Genomic DNA, 26,129 nt, shown 5'->3' on the forward strand with positions numbered 1-26,129 from the left:
CTCCTGCAACCTTGGGGGCAGCAGGATTGAGCTCAGTGTGCAGAGGCGAGATGCCCCTGGGGAGTATAGTGACCAACATGGACTACGACCCTAGGGTGGCAGTGACTGATAAATCTGGCTCTAGGAAGACAGGTTGTCTGTAGTTAGGATAGGAAGAAAACAGGCCGGGAAGCCACAGAGTCACACTGAGAGTTTAAAGACTGATAGCTTTTGAAATCTGGACACCCAAAGGGTTCAGTATACATCTAAACTCACTAAAAACTGACTGAACAAAGTAAGTCTAGATCCCAGAAGTCACAGCTTTGTGATCAGCTTTTGCAACACTCTCTCTGTCTCTCTCACACACGCGCACACACACACACACACACACACACACATTTTCCCACCTGCAATCCTGGACACACAATAGACAGGAGCCGTAGTGTCTGTGACCAATGCCAAGCCGAGGAAGCTGTAGATAAGTTCTTCATTCTGAGCTGGTAGAAGAAAGCTGTTAGGCAGATGCTGCTATGGATTGTGTGCTGGTGTTTCCGAACCCTATACTGATACCCTAGGTGGTAGTATTTGGAGCAATGCCTTTGGAAGGTAACTAGGTTTGGATGAGGTCACAAGGGTGGGGCCTCCGTGATGGGATTAGTGGCTTTATATGAAAGTCCTGAAAGCTATGGGACGGTTATGATTCTGACTCTAGCAGACAGGCTGATGGCAGCAGCAGGGAACAGAGGCAGCCAGCCCATGGGGCACCTGGGACAGAAAACACCTCCAGGAAGCTGGCTTCTCAAAAGTCCCATCCCCTGCTCATGCAGCTTTCCCCGTCTGTGCCCTGTTGTGCTAGCCTATGTCCTCCTCTTCTTTCCAGGCTTTCCCTTCATGTCCCTTGCTATAGTTTGGCTCTGGAATGTCCCCATATGCCCATATATAGTATTAAAAGCATGGTGCCTGATTTGGTGCTGGCGGGACCTTGAAGATATGGGACCTAGTGGCAGGTCTATAGGTCACTAGGGGCATAACTTATAAGGCCATAGTAAGACTTGGCCTCTTCTTCTACCTCTCTTTCTTTTGCTCCTGGGCAATGAAGCAAATAGTCTTGCTTTGCCACATGTTCCTGCCATGATGTGTTGCCACAGGCCCAAAGCAATGGACCAACCAATCACGGACTGAAACCAGTAAAAATTGTGAGCAAAATAAATGTTTCCAAGCTGATTTATCTCAGGTATTTGTTATACAACAGAAATCTGACTGAATACCAGGCCTTCTTCAAGAGCCTCCAGCCATGCTCAGGAGCATCTATAAGCAGAGAGCAGATGCAGACAGTAGGACGGGGTGCCCTGGAATCCAATGTGGCAGGGAAAGAGGTGCCCTGAAATGCAAGCTTAGAATCTGCATTTTCCTAAACTCCAGTGTACATGGTCCTCACCACCTAAAGATGCCCCCACCATGGAAAGAGTATCCACTCCACAGGACTTTGTCAGACCATGCCAGGTGTGAGGTGTAACTGTCATGATGGACCCTAAAAGACCTTTAGCACTCGTGTGTGTAGGGACAGAATGTCCCTAAAAAGACAACAACATCCATTGCATCACTCTTCACAACGCTCTCTGTCACCTGAAAGTGGCTGCACGAGCAGACCTGAGAAGCGGGGTGCTAAGAGGAAAGTAGGTGGAATTGCTTCCTTGGTTTATTTCAACAGAGAGAAAAAAAAGTGGTGAACAGCCACAAACATGTAATAGAGACAGGTGACTGCAAGCTGGAACTCACATATTTAACTATTTCAAGCAGGAAATGACCTGTATACTAGAACCCTGGAGATGACATAACCACAGAAGTTCCAGAAACTGGACTTCATGAGCTTTCATACTTTCTGGGCACACAAAATTTTCTTTGCCTTTCATACTCTTGTACAATATTCAGTAAGTTTTTTGAGAGTTTCAACATTCTCTTCTCCAAAAGGAGCAACCAGGCTTTAATCCCATCCATTCCATTGAAAATGTTTATCAAGGTCACCAAGAATTCCTCATTGCATAATAAAGTAATCCACTCTCCTCATCTTACTTTCCTTTGCAGCTGTCATGAAGTTTCTCTACTGGCTTCTGGGGGAACCACAGACTCTTGCCTTTCCTCCCTTGCTGGATGCTCTTTCCTCATCTCCTGGGCTGAATCTTCCTCCTCATACCACCCTAAGTCCTGAGTGCCATGGAATCGACCTCCTGGCCCCTATGCCACCTGTCAGAGATCTTATCCAGTCCCATGGTTGCAAACACCATTATTTACTGGGAATTTCAGGTATAAGTGTCCTCCCCAGAAGTCTCTCCTGAGTTCTGGATTCACACACTCAAGTCCACCTGCCATCGCCACTGACAGCTTAGATGGCTGTTTGAGAGCCAGCTTGACCAAAGTCACACTTTTCCCATATATCCCCAACCACAGCAAACTGTCAGCGGCACTCAGATCTTCAAGCTAATCTCTTTGGCTTCATCCTCTTTTCTTTCCAATGTTCCACAATTGAGCTATTCAAAATTTTTGTTGGAAACACTCTCTGCAGATACTAAATTGTGGTTCACTGCTTCTACAGCTCACACCCTCATTCAAGTCCCCATCTTCTCTCATTTGGACTGCTACAGTCGCCTCCCACTCACTGAGCTCCCTGCAGATACCTGTGCCTTTCCAGAGTGGCTTCTCTATGCAGAAGCCAATGCAGTTCCATTCAAATGCAAGGTCATGGAGCTCCTCAGTTCAGACTCCCTCAGGGCCTTCCTGTTACATCCATAGCAAACCAGGACCTATTCTCCAGGTACTACTCTTCCATTGGTCTCCCTGCTGACTAAGGCAGAAACTGCTTTGAAAAAAGCACAGTTCAAATCCGGGTACCAAAAAGAGAGAAAGAAAAAAGAAAGAAAGAAGAAAGCACACTGGATGGTACTGCTCAAATATAAAGAATGGCATCACCAATGACAATGACCCCTTCCCCACATACACACAATGGTCATGGCCTCAACCACTCTTGCTAGGAAAAGCCTGCCCAGACAGTATCTTTAACTTGTACTCAAATAAAATATTTTTCCTAATTGTAGTGATCTTTAAAAGAAGAAAATCCAAAAAATATAGAAAAGCATGAATAAAAATCAAATTGCCAAACCTCAAAGGTAACCATTATTATCATTACCATTTTGGTCTAATTTCCTGCCATTCTTTTCTATGCAATATTGATTTTTTTTCAACAAATGGATTATTCTCTCTTGATTTCATCTTTTCCTTTATCAACAATACCTTAATGGTTCTGCTTTTATCATTAGTATTTGTTGGGAAATTTTAATTGCATTAGTAATCTCTTGTATGAGTACACCGTGACTTATTCCATCCCCCAGTGTTGAAATTTTAGGTTGTTTTAAAGTTGCAATAATGTAAAACTACGGGTAGAATTGGGTATACAAAAAGGTTTAGCTGTTTAGGGTAAAGCCCTAAAACAGTTACTGAGTCAAAGGGTACAAGCACAGATTGTCCAATGACTTTCAGAAGCACACAATTCAAGCAGCAATGTGTTCCTGTGCCCAGTTTTTACTTCAGACTGGACAGAATACACGTCATGTGGGTGTACCATGAATTGGTGGTGTGGATCCTACCAGCTCCACACCTGGTTATTCCAGTGTGGCCACTGACAGCTCGGGCTCCATGGTACCTTCCTCTCTATCAGTCTCTCAGTAGGTCCCTCTTCCCCCGTCATGCATATTCTCTCCCTCTCAGATTACCTTCTTCATTTCCATCAAATTCCAGCCCTTAAGGTCTCATCATCTTTGAAGGGAGATGAGGATGCTACCTTCTCAATCAACAACTGGAACCCAGCTTCTCTACATCAGTGTGCAGTGTGCTTGTGAATCACCAGGGTTTGTTGTCATGATGCAGATCCTTATTTAACTTATTTATAATGCAGATCCTTATTTAATACAATGAACTGTACAACTGTTTTATCCTCCCTGACAAATTATAATGACATTAAGAGTAGGGGCAGAATATGAACCAACTCTATTGAACTAAATAAATTCAACCCTGAGTCTGTCCAGTTGAGTCACGTTAATATATAATCCAGATTTAGAGGGTATAACATAGCAGGGCAAGGGCGTGTTTGTGTGTGTGTGTGTGTGTGTGCACGCATGTTTCCCTATCTCCATACTATCCCAAAACAAATGTCCATTTGCTGGGGCTCTTTGAAAACTGATCTCAAAGGAATCTGAGGAGAAATCAAGATTAAAGTCTTACATGCAAAAAGCTGCTATTTTATGCTCTTCTTACAGTCAAAGGGTTTTCTACTGGGTCAATGTCCCTTTTGAAATTTATACCAAGAAAAATATACTCATATTAAACAACAGTGGTAATTTACAGTAAAACAGAAAACCCCACTCAAGAGAGAGGAACACAACCAGAACCATATTACATTTCAAACCTCTCAAAGTGGCAATTCAAATGCCTAAGTCATTGCTTCACTGCTCAGTTTTACTACAGAAACAGCATTCTCTCTGACAGCCACTGCAATATTACGAAACTTTTAAGACATTTACTTTGCGTTCAATCTGCTATCCACATGTCAGAAACAGGAATAGTTAAATTTGCAATGTTTATTCCATACGGGAACAGGTTCTATTTTTAAAATCCCATTATTATGTGGTTATAAGAATATCATTAAAAATAAATTTCTAAAGGCCTCTATCAGTTCACATAACAGAACAAAGCCCGCATTCCATAAGAGTCTCTATATGTTACACAGTAACATGTTTGGAAGGCAACTCAGTGGCACTTGTACATTATTATCTGTGTAATCTGGGATTTAAGTTTCTAGTGATTGCAGATGGCACTAAACTCCAATAAGTGCTCAAGGCACAGGGAGATGGAAACTTTCTAAGTGTGACAAGCATACGTTGACACAGACAGCTATAAACAATTGTGCCAGGCTGGAGATATATATATATATATATATATATATATATATATAAATAATAATTCTAATGAACGAATCTACATATCATTAGATTTTTCAGATATTTATTCTTTTAATATCCTACTTGTAGACTACTTAAGACTTTTTAAAAAAATTATGATTAAGGTTTTTAAAAAAGTACAGTTTCCCAGAAGGAAACCAAATATTTAAGTTTTCTTCTCAAAAATGATGTTGTTGATAAAAAACACTGTTATTTTTAAGTTCAAGTCTCATTTCTCTTCAGCCTTGAGATTTGCACCGCAGCAGTCTGTGGAAATAAATGTTCTCTCTTCTTCATGGAAGAAACCCTGATAACCTTATTTTTGAACAATGAAAAGTTTTCAATCAGAACAGTGATTGTTGCAACATTAGTGAAATACAAAAGTAGAGATAAGTGATACTTTTGAGTCTGTCATAAATACAAGTTATTTAAAAGCAGACTTTTGTAGCTTATACAGTTAAGAAAGAAAAATTAAAAACTTTCCATCTCTGCTACTAAATGTCTTTCAAGTCCTAAATATTTTTCAGCCTTGAAATAAATATTTTGTCCAGAATTTGACATGGTATAAACAAGTGTGTCTGTCAAGGACTTGCTGACTTAACTTGTTACATCACAGTTCCAGAAGCAGGGGCTGCATGCAAAGGCTTCCCTGGATCTATTACAAAAGGTCTCACCGCACCACAGAGTCTAGACAGTGGCTTTTACATCTTCCTTTCTTCTCAAAGTGTTCTAATCATTAGGAAGAATGCTTATTTGCTAGTTTTCTTTTGTAAGCTTTCCTTCATTTACTGATGGTTGAACATGAAGATATTTAACTTCAGATAGTTTTATATAGCCTTGACCTGCATCCAAGTAGAAATATCACACACACACACACACACACACACACACACACACACACTTATTTTTAGGATGCAAAGAAAATTACTGCTAATACTTGGTAGGATACTGTCTTTCAAAGATCCTAAACAAAGAGCCTGAATTCTTTCTGGACCCTTGGGCCTTGTGACACTACTTCTCTGGTATCACAGCTGAATCTTAAAAACAGAAAATACTGGCCAACAAGGCATATCTGCAGTCCCACAAGATCAGAAACGAATTTTCCAACATGCGGCTGCAGGTCTGGGCACTGTGCCCTTCCTTCGGGAGCCCAGGCAGCTCGGGTCACAGAGTCCCCACTCCTCCCTTCACAGATAGACACACAGACACACATTGACCTTCCTGATCACCAGACATTCCTGGAGCTTTCAAAGCTCACCCCTGAAATCCAGCCAGGCCAAAGACTTCTGACCCTCTGCCTGGGGGTGTGAAGAGGACATCCTTTCTGTGGGCAAACATACAGGTAGCTCTCTATACCCGTCCTTACAGGAAAAAAATATGAGCTCCTCTCCCCCATCTTTTTGTCTTTCTTAATGGTCTGCAGAGTGCTTATACTTTTAGATAGCAAATCCCTGTCCACTGCCTCTGCTGCATTCTCTTCCTCCTCATTGTGGTGGCTTTGGTGTTTTTAACTTGTTCCCACAGACATTTCTGCTATGAGGGAACCTTTGTAAGTAAGATGCAGTAAGTAAGACCCCAACATATTTCATCATGCATTCCCAAAATGATATTTTCCTACAGAACCACAATCTGTTATTACACCTAGGAAAATTCACAAGAGTTCCATAACATCATCTAATCTCTAGTTCATCTTCAAAGTTTTTAAATTTTCTGTTTGTCATGGGCTGAATTGTGTCTCCCCACAATTTGTATGTTGAGGTCCTAACTCTCAGAATCTCAGAATGTGGCTGTCTTTAAAGAAGTGATTAAATTAAAATGAGGTCGTTAGTATGGACCCTAATCCATTATGACTGGTGTCTTTATATGAAGGCCATAAACACACACAAATAAAAGGCCATCTGAAGACAGGGAGGAAACGACAAGTGCCAAACTAACGAGAGAAGCCTATGTAGAAACCGACTCTGCTGACACCTTGATCTTGCACTTCCAGCCTTCAGAACTATGAGAAACAAGCTTGGTTGTTTAAGCGCCCTGCTGTATATTCCTTTGTCAGGGCAGCTCTAACAAACTACTACACTGTTCCAATATTATTTATATATAATATATATAAAGTTAAATCTCTGATTCAAAGCTCATCTACTACATTTAGTTGTTGTGGAAAAATCACAAGATTTTATTTCGGGAAAACTGGACTTTGATAAAATATAAATTCTGAGCTGTTCTAAATTAAATTATATGAGCCAGGGTAGGGAGGGGGTAAGACATAAGGAAAGTTAATGAGGTAAATGCTATGGGGAAACCAACCAAAGACTGTTTCACATTCTCCAGTGTATGTTGACATCTAGATTTAACTTCCATCATGGCCAACCACCAGGGCCACCCACCTGTAAACTTTCTGGACTGTTAACCCTAGCTGATCCAGACGCTAAAACTATTTCTCCTTATGGACTCTTTTTCGGTTCCAAAGCTTCCCCTGCTTCATGTCTTCCTGCTTCTTGTACTTAGAGCTAATACAGGTTTGGTATAAATGCCTTATGCTTTCCTTCCCTCAATTTTCATCGTAAAAATAATTCTCGGCTCTAGGTCTAGAGGACCTTTTCCCAACTGTTATCTAGCCTTGCTGCTGGAAGTTACAGAGAAGTGTCCCACGGACCTAGGATCTATAATGGTGCAACAAGCCCTTCTATTTCAGAGATCCCTTAACTACAAGAGTTTCAGTTTAACAATATCAAATATGGAGTTCTCCCTGGGCTCAAGTGGCTTTGAAGTGAGTTCCATATTTCTGGGCTTCCATGTCCTCACTGGAGACCGAAGCTGATACTGCCTGCCACTGTTGATGGTAGTGACATTTTGAGTCAAAACAACAATACCCAATTATACCAAAGTGTTAGTGCATAGCAAGTTTTCAGTAACTGTCCCTTTCATTCCTTAATCCAAATAGAAATCCAAAAATTTGTTTGAAGTAAGGATGAAGAACTGACTGCTATGCCTTTAGGGGCATCATGATGATAACAATGGTCTCCCTACTTTTTTTTTTTTAAACATAGTAAAATTGTCCTAGTGATTTCTTTAAAGATACTGGTAAGTATTATGTTTCCTAGGACTTCCTTCACTTGTGAGGAATTAGAGTCTGAATCAGGGTGATACATTCAAGATTAAATTCTTTTTATTCATAATGGATGCCAATATTTCTGTGTTAGGTAGGTCCTGTGCACTTTGGAAATAACTCATGTCAGAACAACACTGTAAGAACATAGCAAAAAAGGAAAACTGAGGGCCAGGTGTTGAAGGTGTGGTGCAGGGCAGGTTCTCCTGGAGTGAGAGTCCCTCAGGTGGGAAGTAGGGTTGGTACTGGATCTTAAGAACAAGGAACAGAGATGGGTGGAGTTAGAGGGCATCAGAGTGAAGGTACCAGGCTGGACAAGGCCTAGGCACCTCCAGATGGCCTGGAGCACAGATGGGGCTGTGAACAGGACAGGAAGGAAGGCTGTGTCTTATCACAAAGTTAAGGTTCTGAGTGAGAAATTTACACGAAATTCTATAAGCACTAGATGATCACTGCAAGATATTACATGATGACTGTGCCTGCCATATATGACCCTCATCAAAGACACATATCCATGGTTCCAGAAGTTTAAAAAGCCTACAGTCACAACACATAAGGAATCTTTGATTCCACCCAGCTTAATGCTGTGACAGTCTGCAATGATTATGTTCAGCTTAATTGGAAATTTAAGATACAAGTTGCAGATTTAGTTTTTCTCAGGAGTAGGTGTTTTTGATATAAATGCCATCATACACAGACAGTTACTACTAAAAACCTCATATTGCAGGAGCTCTGTGAAAAGCAGCTTGCTGTAGCCTCGGATATATAGAGAGGTAGGTGACAAATGTGCAGGGCTGGCTGGGTGGGAGAGAGGCAGTGGCAGGACCATGGCAACAGAGAACACACTCACTGACTGGGAAGGGAACAGGGCTCAGGACATAGGGAAGGCCTGGGCCCACCCTGTCCTGCAGGACTGTCCATTCACAACCTAGGCCAAGGTGAACTCCAGGTCAGAGGTGAAGCTAGATAGTTTCCAGTCCTCCCACTCCTTACTGTGTATACTTGACTTTGAGACAGTGAGTATCCCACTGGAAAACCAGAAAGAATGCCAATTCATCTCCTTCCTCAACCTACAGGATCATTATAGGTGTATGAGACAGATGTGCTGATAGCTCCTAAGTGTGTAGTATTTGTGAAGTGTACAGTGCACTTGCTTCTGTCATTAAAGGAGATACAGATGGAAGGCCTCAGCTTCCCATCTTTGTAAATCCCACTAAAGAACAGCACTGTCACAGGGCCCAGCAGCAAAAGTGCTCACAAAACCATACCGAGTGTTTTCAACTTGCAAAATGAAAAAACAAAACAAAACAAAAACTCCCTCAACTCTCCCCATCTGTTTTCTGCTTTCTGGCTGCACCAGTGTGGTTTAAGGCCCAATAATAACATCAAGCATGATTGCAGTGTCATTTGATGAATTATGCTAAAGTGAGGCAGGGGTATGGAGAAGAGAAACTGTAAGAATGTGTTGTTGTCTTACAGGACACCTCACACAAACAGCAGAAGTGGCCCCAGCAAGCACATTCACTCATTTCCTGCGAAAATAAAGATGCTAATTAAGAATCATTGTCTCTTGGGCAGAACAAAACACATCATCTCTCAGATAGGCTGGCTTACAGTGCCTTAAAAAGGGATCAGCATGCTTCTATAAAATTCTCCATTTTTTCTATGCCCTATCAGGCCCCAATTCAGCGTTAGGCACTAAAGGAGGGTTCTGAAAGAAACATTTGATGATTTTTTATTTCAATTTGAAGGAGAAGTATCCAATTTCTGGCAGGGGTAAAGCATCACCCCCATAATGACAATGGACCTGAGGCAGAGGATGCTCCAATAGCACCTGCGCCAGGTACAAAACCTCCTCTAATGAGCTCAGGTGGCGGGGAGCAGGGGATGTATCAAAGAGCTTCCTGCTCACTCCATGCTGGTGGAGGGGACCAACATCCCATTGTAGGGTAGTTCCTAGGTCCGGCCAGTTCCCAGTCTCAGAATATTGGGACAGTGGGGAGAATTCTTGAGGCAGCTCCATTCTGCCAGAAAAGCTTTGCTGCCAAAGACTGTCCCACAGGAGGTGGGGTTGGGGCTCAGGATGGGGGACCCATTCAGCTGCCCACATACCAGAACACAACCTGTTGTCTCTAGTCATTGTGATTTTTGCAAATTGAAAAAAAGGGAGGGTCGGTCACCAGGAATGTTTCCTCCTGGTTATGGTACATAGTATAACATACCAGCTGATGATTTTTAAACTTTGGGCCAAAGTGACCATTCACCCTAGCATCTAGAACAGTGCTTTGTATATAATTGATGACTTAATATTTCTGCTTTTATCAAGATCCATTCATTTGACAAAAGTCCAATTCTGCCACGATGCTATTCTCAGTTGGCTCTAGTTCATTCTACCTGGACTTACATGGAGCATTGGCTGGCATGATCAAACTAACCCAAGGCACGGACAGAACTCTCAGAGAAGGGGGTTGTGTGAGTGCCAGCAGGGGAAGCAAAGACTCAAATGTGAGTTGGATTCAGATGTGCCTCTTTCCTCTAGTGCAAGGGGAACCATACTAATGCAACAGTACTGCAAACAAGACAAAAGGACGAAGCAATGAGTCCTACAGTGTTCATGTGGTAGCACCTGGAGAGACACAAGCATCCCAGGAAAGAGGACAAGATGTTTAGTGTCAGATGGCTATTTGACAGCATTTTTAATTATACTCCTTAAATTGCTTGTCTTTGGTCCCTATTATTGCTGAATATCACCATGTGCATTCATATAGTACTTCCCAGTTTTCAAATTGTATGCTCACATTGTTTAAATTGATTTGTACAAAAAAACTCTTTCTGAGACAACGTGGATCAACACGATCTTGTGTTTCAAAGAGGGATGCTGCAGTTCAGAAAGGCTGTGACTCTTCCTATCTCTGAGCACAGCAATACACCAGTGTCTGACACTCTGGAAAGGGGTCTCTATGCACTAGCACTGGCCTCTCACCAACTGCCACTGTTAGGCTCAACTAGAGCGAACGTTTGGGGAATTACTACTGTCAGGTCCTGGTTCACACACATTGTGAATATTAATTCAATTACTCTTTGCAGCAACTCCAGGAGTTTGTCACAAAGGCTTAATATCCCTAATCCAAACTGCTGTGACCAGAAGTGTTTCAGATTCTGAAGTTTTTTGGGTTCGGGAATGGTTGTATAGACCTTACCAGGTGAACATCCTTAATCTGAAATTCTGAAAAGTGAAATCTGACATACTCCAAAATACATCCATTCCCACTACTCATCATTAATTCATTGTGATGTGTGCTGAAACCAACCAGTACTAAACAAATTTTTCCCTTAAAAAATAATGTAATTAGATTATTACAACTTTTACATTTTATTGGGCTAACATGAGCCTTTTAGGTTTAGTAGTACTGCTTGTAATCTTTTTGAGACCCATGATTAGCACTTAAAATGCACAAAAGTATAAGACAGGAGCATTGAATATGTGGGGTTCTGCATTGTTCCCAAGCTACCAACGGATGGCTACCAGCACTGAGGATGGAAACATTGTTTTCCTCAACAAAACTGCAATGGGCGCCAGGTTTGATGCGTTCTTAAGCCAACAAGTAATGAGGTTTTCTATAATTTTTAATTTGGAGTAACTAAATTAATTTTAAATTTTAAAAACCTAAGGCACAGAGACTAAATTCAGGAACCTTGGAGATCAAACTCATGAGACCAAAGGTTTTCCCTTCTTTGTAGAAGCAGGAGAGTCTGCATAGTTTTACTTCTTCTGTTTACTTGTAATATTAACAAATGAGTTTTATTCAGATATTAGTAAGAAAAGAGACCCTCCTCACTCTCAATTCATTCTGTTTCCAGTTTTTCCCTGCACTCGTCATTCCCAATACCCCCATGTCTCCTGGTCTACACCTATCTCGTGCAGATAATGCCTCGGTGGGGTCAGCCCTATAGCCCACTTGCCTGGCACAATGACTGAATGTTGCCTGGTACAAGACAGGTGCACTGACACTGAATAAACACACACGCACACACACATGTATAATCCTCATTACAGCAGCAGGCTAGGCAATTTTAAAAAATAGGTAAATTCAGTCAAGAAAGATCTAGCACCTTACAAAAGCAAAACAGGACATACAATTTGCCCTATTCGCCCCCCTTGGATTCAGTGGGTGTGGAATGCCTGACGGTCACCGAGGGAGTGACAGTGTTGACACTGAGCCCTTCCCCTCTTGAACAAATAGCGGGGGGGGGGGCGATTATTTGGGATTTGGGGGAACAAAGGACAGGCCAGGTCACTGAATCCCTTCCCTTGGTCCTCAGTGCCCTCTTGCTCCTGCTCCATTGAAGCTGCCAAGCTCCCTGCCTCAAACCACCTCCCTCCTCCTCCTCATCAGCTACCCCAGTGTGAGGAGCTCAACAGCTATCAGGAATGTGGCCCTTAACACCCACTAATTCACAGGAAACTGTGTCTGAAAAATATGCTCCCCTATGTCTCCCTTTACAATCTTCTATTGCTTTCTAAAAAGGCACATGAATTCTGAGTGCTGTCTGTTTCCTGAGCTGGGTGTTGGTCTGAGCGAGATGTAAGAAGGAGAAACTAAAAGAAACAGGTGAATCTATGTTTGGGGTCAAGGGCAGGGAGGTGTGGAGGAGCCAAAGGCCACAACAGGCAAGAGCTGAAGCTGCAGGACACACAGAGGAGATGGCTAGAATGAGTGACTCTGAGCAGGAACATAGGTGACTTCTGAACTCCCTCCCAATGATCTTAACCCAGGGGATATCATAATTGCTTGCTTTGTGAGACAGGGTACCACTTGAGTGAAGAATCTGCCCTCAAAGCAAGTCTAAACTCTTTTTTTTCACCTTTCATAGTTTTTTTCCCTCTCAAATTTTTAGCCAGTTGAACACTGTCTACTTCCTCTACCATGACTCCCCTCATCCTCCAATAGTAGAAAGCAGCCCACAGTTCTTCAGCAATGGCTGCCTAGGAGCTCCACCCACCCTTTGGACTTTCACTGCCCTGCTTAGTAACTAGAAGACCACCTTTGTTCTGTTCTATTCTGTAAAGGTACTTGTCCCATAGTTAAGGGAAATCACCACTGCTTTTCAAGATACGTTTCAAGGGCCGGGGATTTAGCTCAGTGGTTCTGTTGCCTGCCTCAAAAGTGCAAGGTCCTGAGTTCGATCTCCAGTACCAAAAAATAAATAAACAAATAATAGAAAGAGCCATGTTATATATATAAAAAAAGCCTATCCCAGGCTCCTAGGGCAGAGAAGCTCAGCCAGTGCCAGCACCCGGAAAGAAGCTCCCCACCTCCATCCCAGGCTCCTAGGGCAGAGAAGCTCAGCTGGACCCAGCACCCAGAAGCTCCCTGCCTCCATCCCAGGCTCCTAGGGCAGAGAAGCTCAGCTGGTCCCAGCACCTGGAAGGAAGCTCCTCACCTCCATCCCAGGCTCCTAGGACAGACAAGCTCAGCTGGTTCCAGCACCTGGAAGGAAGCTCCCCACCTCCATCCCAGGCTCCTAGGGCAGAGAAGCTCAGCCAGTCCCAGCACCTGGAAGGAAGCTCCCTGCCTTCATCCCAGGCTCCTAGGGCAGAGAAACTCAGCTGGTCCCAGCACCCAGAAGGAAGCTCCCCCACCACCATCCCAAGCTCCTAGGGCAGAGAAGTTGAGCCGGTCCCAGAACCCAGAAGGAAGCTCCCCTACTGCCATCCCAAGCTCCTAGGGCACAGAAGGTGAGCTGTGTGGGTGCCAGAAGCACTCCCTCCCATGGAAATGAGAAGACACATAAACAAGTCTCAAAAACAGACTTCTGGATCACCTACAGCAACCCCAAAGGGAAACGAGATGGAACACTCTGATACTCAACCACCTGGACTCTCTGAACTAGCAACAAAAGAGGATCTGGGAAAATTGAAATCAGAAATAATTACTCAGATAACAGTAAAGATTTTGCTCATGTGCAAGACATGATAAATAAATTTAGAGAGGACACAGATAAAAAAAGGATCTGAGGAACATGATGGAATCCCAACATAGGAAACAAATGGAATCCATAAAACAGATATAAACAGATGTCCTAGAGATTAAAAACTCCATCGAAAGTCTGCACAGCAGAATGAACCAATGTGAGGATACAATTTCACATATAGAAGATAAGTGAGTTATTTGCAATTAGTGACCAGGAAAAGAAAAATTGCTTTAAAATTGTAAGGGAACACGAGAAATCAATCCAGCAGCTGCTAGACGATGCAAAGAAGAATAACATAAGACTGATTGGAGTCAATGAAGAAACAAGAGAGAGTGCAGATGACATTAAAAAAACTGTTCACTGAAGTGATGGCAGAAAACTTCCGAAGGAGGGGAAAAGAACTTGACATACAGATAAGTGAGGCATATAGGACTCCAGCTAGCCTTAATAAAAAAAACTACACATAGGCATATAATATTTAGGATTCCAGAAATCCATCAGAAGAACAAAATTCTACAAGCAGTGAGAAAAAAGAAACAAATCACATACAAAGGAAAGCCCATCAGAATCACACCAGACTTCTCAATGCAAACCCTCAAGGCAAGAAAAGCTTGGAGTGATGTATTTCAAGCCCTCAAGGAAAACAGCCTCCAACCCAGATTGATGTACCCTGCAAAACTATCTTTCAAAATTGATGGAGAAATAAGATACTTTCATGACAAAGAGCACCTCAGGAACTTCATGAATATCAAACTGGCACTCCAAAAAATTTTAGACAATACCCTAGGAAAAGACAATGAGGATCACAACCCCAGGAAACCCAGCAGAATGAATCTATTGGGTGTGACAAATTAAATGCAAAGGGGGAGAATCCAACAAAAAGAAAAAGTCATGACAAGGCTTTTAAAACTTTTAATTTCATCTCCCTAATGAGTGCATAATTCAATCTTATTATTGTACTGATCAGTATTTTTCTGATTCTAGACTTGCACACCATTCCTTGTGCTATACTGGCTATTTATCATCTTCTTACATCGATATTTTAATTGCGTTGTCTATTAATGAGCTCTAAGAATTCTTTATATATTCTGGTCATAGGTTATATGCATTGTAAATACGGTCTGTTTAAGGACTACTGTTCATTTCAATGATGTCATTTAAAGGTCTAAATTTGGATGGAATCTCATTTATCAATTCTTTTCCTTTATACATCATGTTTTTTGTATCCTAGGTAGTTTTTGCCTACCCTGAATTCATAAATATTTTCCCTTATAATCTCTTCTTAAAGTTTTATACTTTTAGGCTTTCTTATTTAGGTTCATAGATCCCTTCAAGTTATTTTCATGTATGGAAAAAAAGGGTTGAGGTTAATTTTTTTTTAACTTAAGTTGTATTTATAAAATTATACAGAAAAAAAGCTTTGTGTTTGAGAACCTTGAGTGAGTCACTAATAAAATAGTAATTTTAGTGAAAAAATATCCCCCAAACACAAAAAAGCAAGAAAATCAGGTATCTATTTTGATCAAATGTTTGTAGTCTACAACCTTGAAAACAAATTAATAGACATAAATATACAATTTGTTCACAGAGCATAAAATATTGCACAAGAGCAGTTTGTCTGGAGAAAATTATATTTTCCATAGTTTTGAACTTCAAAACAGCTCCCACGTTTAGATACAGTTGCATTTTATAAACAAGAAACAATATTCAGTAATACTATTAGAACCTTATTTTACTCATTAACTGTATTACAGTCTACTTTCTGGCAATAGAAAATCAGTGGTGAAGATTTGGCAAAGATAAAAGGCAGATAAGATTGTAAAACATAATATATGTACATATGAACCAGGTATGTTCCAAAAATCCCTAATCATATGATAAATGATCCCTTAAAGAAATCCACAGTCTAGGTCACAGTGATGGTCAGACAGTGGTTGAATACGACTCTCTTGTGGGGTCTGCTCCTTTGAAACCACTTGATCGCTCTCTCTGGTCTGCAGCACACTGTCTTCTGTTTCACTCTCACTACCATCTGCCACAGTGGGGTCCAAAGACAGTGGGACAGATCTTCTGTGCAAAGGAAAACCAATGCCATTTTCCTGTAAGGAATTATCTATAAACTCTTCATCAGAGGAATGGAATGATTCATCATCTCCTATTAAATAGTTGACAATGTGGATTCCACCAAAAGGAGGTTGGCTTGAGAAATCCCTCTGGCCTTTTAGGCACCTGAGCTCATGATTCAGCTCTGCTATCTGATCTTTCAGTTCCCTAATGTACTGGTTAGAATCAGACGTGCTAAGCTGTCCTTGAAGCTTTCCTTCTTCTTTCTGGATTTCAAGCTCAGCAATGTGTTGCTGTAGTTCAGCCACAGCAGCTATGCTATCTGCTTCTCGGAGTCTCACAGCCATTACTTCTTCCTTGGTCTTGCATTCAATCTCTGCTTGTTTGCACTTTGCTTCACTTAATTGAGTAAGTAGTCCTTTGTTCTGGACAGAAAGATAGTGCACTTTTTCCTGTAGATTGGTCACCTCTTGTCCTGCTCTTCGAAGATGATTACTATTGATTTGGTTCTGTGTTTCCATTTCCATCATCCTTTGTTTTATTTCTCTAATTTCTGCCTGTGTTTCAGCTTCTCTAAGTCGAATGGTCATCAGTTCATCTTGTAACTCATTCACAGCATTTTTCTTAGGAGGGTCTTTCCATCTCCCAGTAGTAAGAGATAAGTGGCGCTGCCAATGTTCTTCCAAATCCTTGACTTGCTGTCTAAGTTCTTTCAAACCCATAATGGCTTCTGATTCTCTTAGTTTCACAGCAATGAGTTCCTCCTGAAGTCTTGCAACATTATTCTCATCAGGAAAAGAGTTGTTCTTCTTCTCAATATCCAGGACTTTATCTTGCATCTCCTTTAGTGCACACTGAGACTCAGCTTCACTCAGTCGGGCTTGAACCAATTCCTTCTCTAGCTGTAGCACAAAATCTTCATTGTAGTTGGAGCTGCATTTATGCCATTGTTGTTGGTGCTGGAGCTTCCTGATGGTATTTTCAGCTTGCTCCAGCTTAGCACTGGCCTCATCACTCTGTTGTTTGATGGTGGCCAACTCCCGTTTTATGAGGTAGTTTTCCTGAGCCTCCTGGGCTCTTGTCACTTGTCCCTGTATCAGTCTATCTACCAAGGAAGCACTTTCTTTTTCTAATGTTTCAATGTGTTGTTTTAAAAGTCTATTTTCCATGCATAACCTTTTAATTTCAACTTGCTCTTCCATTTCTTTAGTTTTTATTGTAGTGTATTCCTTTTCAAGCTTTTTCATTTTTTTTTGAGTTGTATTTGACTTGGTGAGCTGCTAGAATTAATTTGTCTGGACCACCGTCAAACTGATAAGAAATGACCTTTTGAGTGCTGTAACATCCCTTCCATGTCAAGTGGCATTAATTCTGCCTGATTCATTTGAAGAAGTGCTAATCCTACTCGAAACACTACTTCTAAACCCTTAGACATGAAGATATCAAATATTCTTGTTGCAACTGGTAGTGGAAATGTTGTAAGAAAGACAGTCAAAAACCAGGATGAGGAGTCACCCAGAAGACGCCGAATCACCCTGCTGCAGACAGGCAGCCACCTGATTCCACACTACAAAGATGCAGAGGACACCGGATGACCAGACCAAGGTACTGAGTCCCACTGTTCCTGGCCCAGAGGTAGGGGCTTCTGAGCCGTCGTCCCACTGCTCCTGGTCCAGAGGAAGGGGCTTCCTGGTCACCATCCCTCCCGCTGCTCCCAGCCCAGAGGAAAGGGCTTTTGGGCCACCTTCTGTCCCGCTGCTCCTGGCCCAGAGGAAGGGGCTTCCAGGCCACCATTCCTCCCACAGCCCCTGGCCCAGAGGGAGGGGCTTCTGAGCCACCATCCCACTGCTCCTGGTCCAGAGGAAGGGGTTTCCTGGCCACCATCCCTCCGGCTGCTCCCAGCCCAAAGGAAAGGGCTTTTGGGTCACCATCCCTACTGCTGCTCCCGGCCCCTGTCCCACCTCACCCAGCTGAGAGGAGGTAATCCATGCAGGTGCTAACAGGCCCCCGCCCCAGTCGAAATGAGAAAACACATAAATAAGTCTCAAAACCAGACTTCCAGATCACCTACAGCAACCCCAAAGGGAAATGAGATGGAATACTCTGATACTCAACCACCTGGACCCACTGAACTGGCAACAAAAGGGGATCTGGAAAAAATGAAATCAGAAATAATTTCTCAGATAACAGGAGATATTGTCCCCCTAGTGCAAGACATGATTAATCTAGAGAGGAGCTGAGGAACATGATGGAATCCCACCATAAGAAACAAATGGAATCCATAAAACAGATGCAAATAGATTTCCAGGACATGAAAAACTCCATTGAAAGTCTACACAGCAGAATTAGCCAATGTGAGGACAGAATTTCAGATAGAGAAGATAAGATTGCAATTAGTGACCAGGAAAAGAAAAATTACTTCAAAATTATAAAGGAACATGAGAAATCAATCCAGCAGCTGCTACATGATGCAAAAAGGAATAACATAAGACTGACTGGGCTCAATGAAGAAACAGGAGAGAGTGGAGATGACATAAAAAATCTCTTCACAGAAATAATGGCAGAAAACTTCCCAAGCAGGGGAAAAGAGCTTGACATACAGATAAGTGAGGCATATAGGACTCCAAAGAGCCTTGATCAAAAAAAATCTACACATAGGCATATAATTGTTAAGATTCCAGAAACACAACAGAAGAACAAAGTTCTCCAGGCAGTCAGAGAAAAGAAACAAATCACATACAAAGGAAAGCCCATCAGAATCACAGCAGACTTCTCAACACAAACCATCAAGGCAAGAAGAGCTTGGAGGGACATATTCCAAGCCCTAAAAGAAAACAGCCTCCAACCCAGATTGATGTACCCTGCAAAACTATCTTTCAAAATGGATGGAGAAATAAGATACTTTCATGACAAAGAGCACCTTAGGAACTCCGTGAATACCAAACCAGCACTCCAAAGAATTTTACACAATATCCTAGGAACAGATATTGAGGATCACAACCCCAGGAAGCAAAGCAGAATGAACCCATCGGGCATGACAAAAAATTAAATGGAAAGGGGGAGAATCCAACAAAAAGAAAAAGTCATGGCAATGACAAGTCAATATGTTTCAGTTATAACCATCTATGTTAATGGTCTCAATTCACCAATCAAAAGAAGTAGACTGGCAGAGTGGGTCAAGAAGCAAAATCCAACAATATGCTGCATACAAGAAACACACTTCATTCAAAAGGAAACTCATACACTGAAAGTTAAAGGGTGGAAAACAATACTCCATGTGACAGGAACCCGAAAAAAAGCAGGAGTAGCTATCCTCTTTGCAGATCAAGTAGATTTCAAACCAACACTGATTAAGAGAGACAAAGAAGGACACTACATCCTTATAAAGGGAAGAATCCAAGAGGAAGAGATGACAATCATAAATATCTATGCACCAAACACTAGTGCACCCAACTATATAAAACAAATACTAATGGACATGAAAAGTCATATATGCACTAATACAATTGTAGCGGGGGACCGCAGCACCCCACTGTCACAAATAGATACATCAACTAGACTAAAAATAAGTAATGAAATACTAGAACTCAATCGAACTCTTGAACAAATGAACTTAACAGATGTTTACAGAGTCTTCCACCCCACAAAATCAGAATACACATTCTTCTCAGCTGCACATGGGTCATTCTCCGAAACAGACCACATACTCACATGTGTTAAACAGAACATGTTTAAGTAAGTGCAAAGGAATTGAAGTTATCCCCTGTATATTATCAGACCATAGTGCAATGAAATTGGAGATCCATAGCAAAAGAAACTCAAAAAATTTCATAAACACGTGGAAATTGAACAACACACTTCTGAATAACCAGTGGGTCACAGAGGAAATTAAAGAAGAAATCAGACAGTTCCTTCAGTTAAATGACAATGACAATACAACATATCGGAATCTGTGGGACACAATGAAAGCAGTCTTATGAGGGAAAGTCATAGCGGTGAATACGCATATTAGGAAAACAGAACAAGCCCAATTAAACAACCTGATACTGAACCTCAAGCTTCTAGAAAAAGAAGAGCGGGACAACCCCAAAGCTCATACAAGGGAGGAAATTATAAGGATCAGAGGAGAAATCAGTGCAGTGGAGACTAAGAGAACAATACAAAAAATCAATGAAGCCAAGAGTTGGTTCTTGGAAAGAATCAACAAAATTGACAAACCTTTAGCCAACCTTGTCAGAAAAAGGAAAGAAAAGGCCCAAATCCATGCAATTAGGAATGAAAAGGGTAAAATTACAACAGACCCAGCAGAAATCCAGAGGATCATCAATACCTACTTCCAGAACCTATACGCCAATAAGGTGGACAACAGAAGAAATGGACAGATTCCTAGATACATATGAATTACCAAAGTCGAACGAAGAAAACCTAAAAATTCTGAACAACCCAATATCAACGAATGAAATTGAAAATGTAATTAAAAACTTATCAACTAAGAAAAGCCCAGGCCCTGATGGCTTCACTGCTGAATTCTACAAGACATTTAGAGAGGAACTGCTGCCACTACTGTTTAAACTCTTCAGTGAAATTGAAAGGAAAGCAATACTCCCAAATTCATTCCTGGAAGCAAGCATCACCTTGATCCCCAAAGCAGAGAAAGACCCAACTGAAAAAGAGAACTATAGGCCAATCTCACTAATGAACATAGATGCAAAAGTCCTTAATAAGATACTGGCAAACAGAATGCAGAAGATCATCAAGACGATCATACACCCTGATCAAGTGGGATTCATCCCAGGGATGCAGGGATGGTTCAATATACGCAAATCAATCAATGTAATACACTATATCAATAGAGCCAAGGACAAAAACCATATGATTATCTCCATAGATGCAGAAAAAGCATTTGACAAAATCCAACATGCATTTATGATACAAACCCTCCAAAATATTGGAATAGATGGTCTCTACCTCAAACTGATAGAAGCCATGTATGAAAAACAGCCAATATCATACTAAATGGTCAAAAACTGAAATCCTTCACGCTAAAATCAGGAACAAGACAAGGAAGTCGACTATCACCACTCTTGTTCAATATAGTTCTGGAAACATTAACCACGGCAATTAGACAAGAGTAAGAAATAAAAGGAATAAAGATAGGTAATGAAGAAGTCAAATTGTCATTATTTGCAGATGACATGCTACTCTATATAGAAGACCCCAAGAACTCCACCAAAAGTCTTCTACACTTAATAACTAAATTCAGTCAAGTAGCTGGTTACAACGTCAACACGCAAAAGTCAATAGCTTTCCTCTACACCAATGACAGACTCACTGAGAGAGAAATAGGGCAAATAATTCCTTTCACAATAGCATCCAAAAAACTGAAATACCTAGGAATCATCCTAATGAAAGAAATCAAAGACCTCTTCTCTGAAAACTATGGCACTCTGAAAAGAGAGATTGAAGATGATATCAGAAAATGGACAGACATCCCCTGCTCCTGGGGAGGAAGGATTAATATAGTGAAAATGCCCATACTTCCAAAACTGCTGCATAGATTTAATGCAATTCCAATTGACATCCCAGCAGCATACTTCATAGACCTCGAGAAAACAATCCAAAAATTCATTTGGAGCAAGAAGAGACCCAGAATAGCAAAAGCAATTCTAGGTAACAGAGACGTGGCAGGGGGTATCACAATCCCCAACCTGCAACTCTACTACAAAGCTACTGTGATAAAAACAGCATGGTACTGGCAAAGAAACAGACCTGAGGACCAGTGGAACAGATTAGAAGATGCAGAAACAATGCCAGACACACTCAGCCATCTCATCTTTGACAAAGGAGCCAAATACCCTCACTGGAGGAAAGATAGCCTCTTTAATAAATGGTGCTGGAAAAATTGGGCTTCAACTTGCCAAAGATTAAAACTAGACCTATATCTCTCACCATGCACTCAACTAAAATCAAAATGGATTAAAGATCTAAATATTCAAATAGAAACTCTGAACCAGTTGGAACAGAGGTTAGGTAGAACCCTTGAAGACATCGGTGTAGGAAAAGATTTTATGAACAAAACCTCAGTTGCCCGTGAACTAGCACAAACAATCAACAAATGGGATCTCTTCTTATTAAAAAGCTTCTGCACAGCAAGAGAAACCACCAGCAGTGTGAAGAGACAACCCACAATGTGGGGAAAAATCTTCACCTGCTCTTCCTCAGACAAAGGTCTACTATCTCAAATCTATAAAGAACTTAAAAAGATCAGACCTCCCACATTTAAAGACCCAATTCAAAAATGGGTATCTGAAATGAACAGACATTTCTCAGATAAAGAAGTAGAAATAGCAAATAAATACATGAAAAAATGTTCAACATCACTGGTCATTCGAGAGATGCAAATGAAAACAACGCTGAGATTCCACTTCACTTCAGAAAGAATGGTTGCTATCATGAAATCAACCAATAACAAATGCTGGTGGGGCTGTGGGGAAAGAGGAACCCTGCTCCACTGCTGGTGGGAGTGTAGACTGGTGCAAGCACTGTGGAAATCAGTATGGAGATACCTCAAAGAACTAGGACTGGAAGTCCCATTTGACCCCGCTATTCCACTGCTGGGGATCTTCCCCAAAGAATTAAAAGAATCATACCACAGTGATATATGTGCACCCATGTTCATAGCAGCACAGTTTGTAATAGCTAAAACTTGGAAACAGCCCAAATGCCCATCAACTGGAGAATGGATAAAGAAAATGTGGTTTTTTTTAATAAAATATAGTACTACTCAGCCATAAAAAATGAGAAATTAGAGACATTTATAGCTAAGTGGATGTACTTTGAGGCAATACTCTTACGTGAAATAAATAGGACACACGTGTAAATACCAAATAGTTTCTCTGGTGTGAGAAACTGAAAGTGTAAATAAGGACTAAATGTATAATAGGTAATGTGAAATAGGAAAAAAAGGGGCAAAGGCGAAGGAAGTGGGAGGGCTAGGGGAAAGGATAGAAGGGAATGGGATTAATATGAGAAAATGGAAAAATAGGAACAAAATCTTTGTAGGTGGGGAGGAATGGAGGGGTTGGAGGGAGGGCTGGGCAAGGGTGAAAAATAAGAACCAAGAGAGACTATGTAAAGGTGCAAATTTCCAATGATGAATGTCATTATATTGTATACCTAAAATGTACAATTGATTAGAATGAATAATCGATAATGTAAAATTGGAAGAAAAGGTCCAAAGGGGTAGGGGTAGTGGGAGGGGCAGGGGAAAGGAAAGAAGGGAAAGGAAAAAATGATGAGAAATGGAAAAAATGGAAATAAAGTCTTTGTAAATAGGGAAGGGTGGAGGGCGTGATGGGAGGGCTAGGAATGGGGAAAAAATAAGAACCAAGATGGATTATGTAAAGGTACAATTCCCAATGAGAAATGTAATTGTGTTGTATAACTACAATGTACCAATAAAAGAATTAATACAAAAAAAAAATCCAGGATGATGCATACATTGAGGTATGAAAACTCTGAGACTGAAAATGTACAAAGAGCTCAGGAAGATTTTCCTGTATCATGCATTCAAACTGGTACATACAAAGGCCCAATTCTGCCATACTTGGTTTAAAAAGTTCATGAAGTCTATAATCTTGCATTAATTTAACAAATACACAGAAAGCTTCTTCTTCTGGCATCTGCATAAGCAATCAGCCAACTATAAAAGCACTTCTTTGACAGTAACCAACCTCATGATCCACTAAAGAATATGCCTTCATTACATTAAATAAAACCTCCTGTCCAAGGCTATCTTTTTCTTTAAAAAGTTATGTTCAGGGTAAGTTCTAGCAATATCCCTTCTGATCAATTTTTCACAAGATGAGGTCATTTTCAGGAGTTCTGAATACTGATCCTTAATTGGCATACGTTGTGCACTGCATAAAAGTTGCCAAACTATTGGTCTAAAGTGGTGGGGTATCCCTTTACAAACAAGATCCTTAACGTACTTTTCCTTCTTTTTACACACATCTTCCCATTCATTAACAATTCTTCCCCAAAGAATCCACGAATCTTCTTCAAGATGGCTGAGATTGCTGGAAGCTGATGACCTTGATAGAAGAGAGGAGCCACTGTTTCTTCTTGACCCATTTACAGATCTTAAAGACTTACTATATATCTCTAACAATCTGTTTTGTTCCTCCAGTTTAGCCAGGAGTTCTAAATCGTCAGGACTTAACTGTGATGGAGAAGATGGTGAAAGGGCTGGTGTTGCCAATGTGGTAGATGAGGATGTAGTGTGTAATGAAGCAGATGGACTTGCCACCTGACTGGCCATCGGACTGACTGTATGGGATACTGTGTTCTTTACCCATGAGAGAGTAGAACTCAGCTTCTCTGCAACCTTGTCTGTCCCCACCTTGGAAACGGTGGGTGGACTCCCCCGCCGTAAACATTAACGTCCCATCCAGCCGATGGCCACGACGCGCGTCCCAGCGCCTTGGCCCAGCTCCCGGATCAGAGGATCGCCTTCTCCGCGTCCTAGGCGCAGGGCACCACTCAGGAGTTCAAGGCCGCCTCGCGACCCTCACCCGCGCCTCAGGGCCGAGGTTAATTTTTTATATACGGATACCAGGTGTTCTAGTGCCGTTTGCTGAAGACACTATCTCTTCCTCGGCTCTTGAATCGAGTTTATATTCTATAAAATGCTAATGTTAAATAATCTTTCAAAACTCAGTGGACCATATATATGTGGTTCTATTTCTAGATTCTGTTTTATTCCAATGATCTGTATGTCTTTCCTTACACCAACCCTGCCTTGATTATTGTAGCTTTAGAAGAAGTCTTAAAATTGGGTGCTAAACGTCTTCCAGCACTGATTATGTTTTTGTTTTTAACTTTTCTAGGTCCTTTGTACTCCTACATAACTTTTAAATTTCAATATCCAATTCTTCATTTATAGCAAGTATACACAGACCTGAATTTTTATATGTACCTTGTGTTTCCTAATCCTGTTAAATTCAAGTACAAGTTCTAGGGGCTCCTAGAGATTTCTTAGTATTTTCTCTGTAGAAGATCATTTCATCTACATATAAAGATTTTGCTTCTGCTGTGGCAATCCTATCCTAGTTGTGTCATTTTATTGCCAGACTATTTTGGTGGGGACTAGGTTTCAAAGTTTAATGGACAGATAAAGAGTAACCATATCTGCCCTTGTTCCCCACCTTAAGGAGAAAGCATTGTATCTTCTCCATTTATATAAGGCATTCTTGCTGAAAGTATGGAGTACATGTCTTTAATCTGCTGAGAAGTTTCTGTTCTACTTCTAGGCTCCTGATAGCTTTTACCATGAACAGCTGTAGAATTTAGTCCAATACTTTTTCTCCAACTACTGACAGGATCATACGGCTTTTTCCTTTCCTCTGTTAAAAATGATGACTTTTGGGGGTGGATCTTCCAATGCTGAACCAACACTGCCATCCCTATAAACAAAACCACTTTCTACATCCTGCCAGATCTGACTTCTAAGAGTTTGTTTTGTTAAACAAATTTCTATCTATGTTCATACTTTTTTCTTCTGTTATCTTTATCCAGTTTTAGGATTAGCACAATGTTGAGTTCCTAAAATGAGGGGAGAAGTGTTCCTTCTTTTTTCTGCTTTGTTTGATATAACTTATCAGTTAAAATGTATATGATCCCACTGTTGTCATATAGGTAGGTTTTCACGCTAGGAATATACTTTCTTTAATAGGTGCTATTCAAATTTTATATTTCCTCCAGAGTTAGTTTCATTAATTTGTCTTCCAAGGTACTTTTTAGAAGTTGTCAAATTTATTTCAAAACAGATTTTTGTAATATGCTTTCTATATCCTTTTAAATTCTGTCAAATCTGTGGTAATGTCTCCTAGATCTTAATATTGTAATTTAAAAAATGTATAACTCATATTGTGTAACAGGAAGGAAAGGTCTAAAAGAGCAGGGGAATTGGGAGGGGTAAGGGAAGGGAAAAAAGGGAAAGGAAAAAATATGAA

The 26,129-nt window shown here is 41.0% G+C and overlaps 1 protein-coding gene and 1 pseudogene across 7 annotated transcripts in view; both read right to left on the minus strand.

Moving 5' to 3' along the window:
• Positions 1–26,129, minus strand: part of Plekhg1 (pleckstrin homology and RhoGEF domain containing G1) — a 256,733-nt gene that overhangs the window by 208,345 nt on the left and 22,259 nt on the right. The window lies entirely within an intron of this gene.
• LOC101717795 (ecotropic viral integration site 5 protein homolog) lies at positions 5,745–24,541 on the minus strand (annotated as a pseudogene).

The sequence above is a fragment of the Heterocephalus glaber genome, unplaced genomic scaffold (assembly GCF_053883595.1).
Source record: "Heterocephalus glaber isolate CG9 unplaced genomic scaffold, H.glaber_assembly_v1.0 deba00001593, whole genome shotgun sequence".
Taxonomy (NCBI): Eukaryota; Metazoa; Chordata; class Mammalia; order Rodentia; family Bathyergidae; genus Heterocephalus; species Heterocephalus glaber.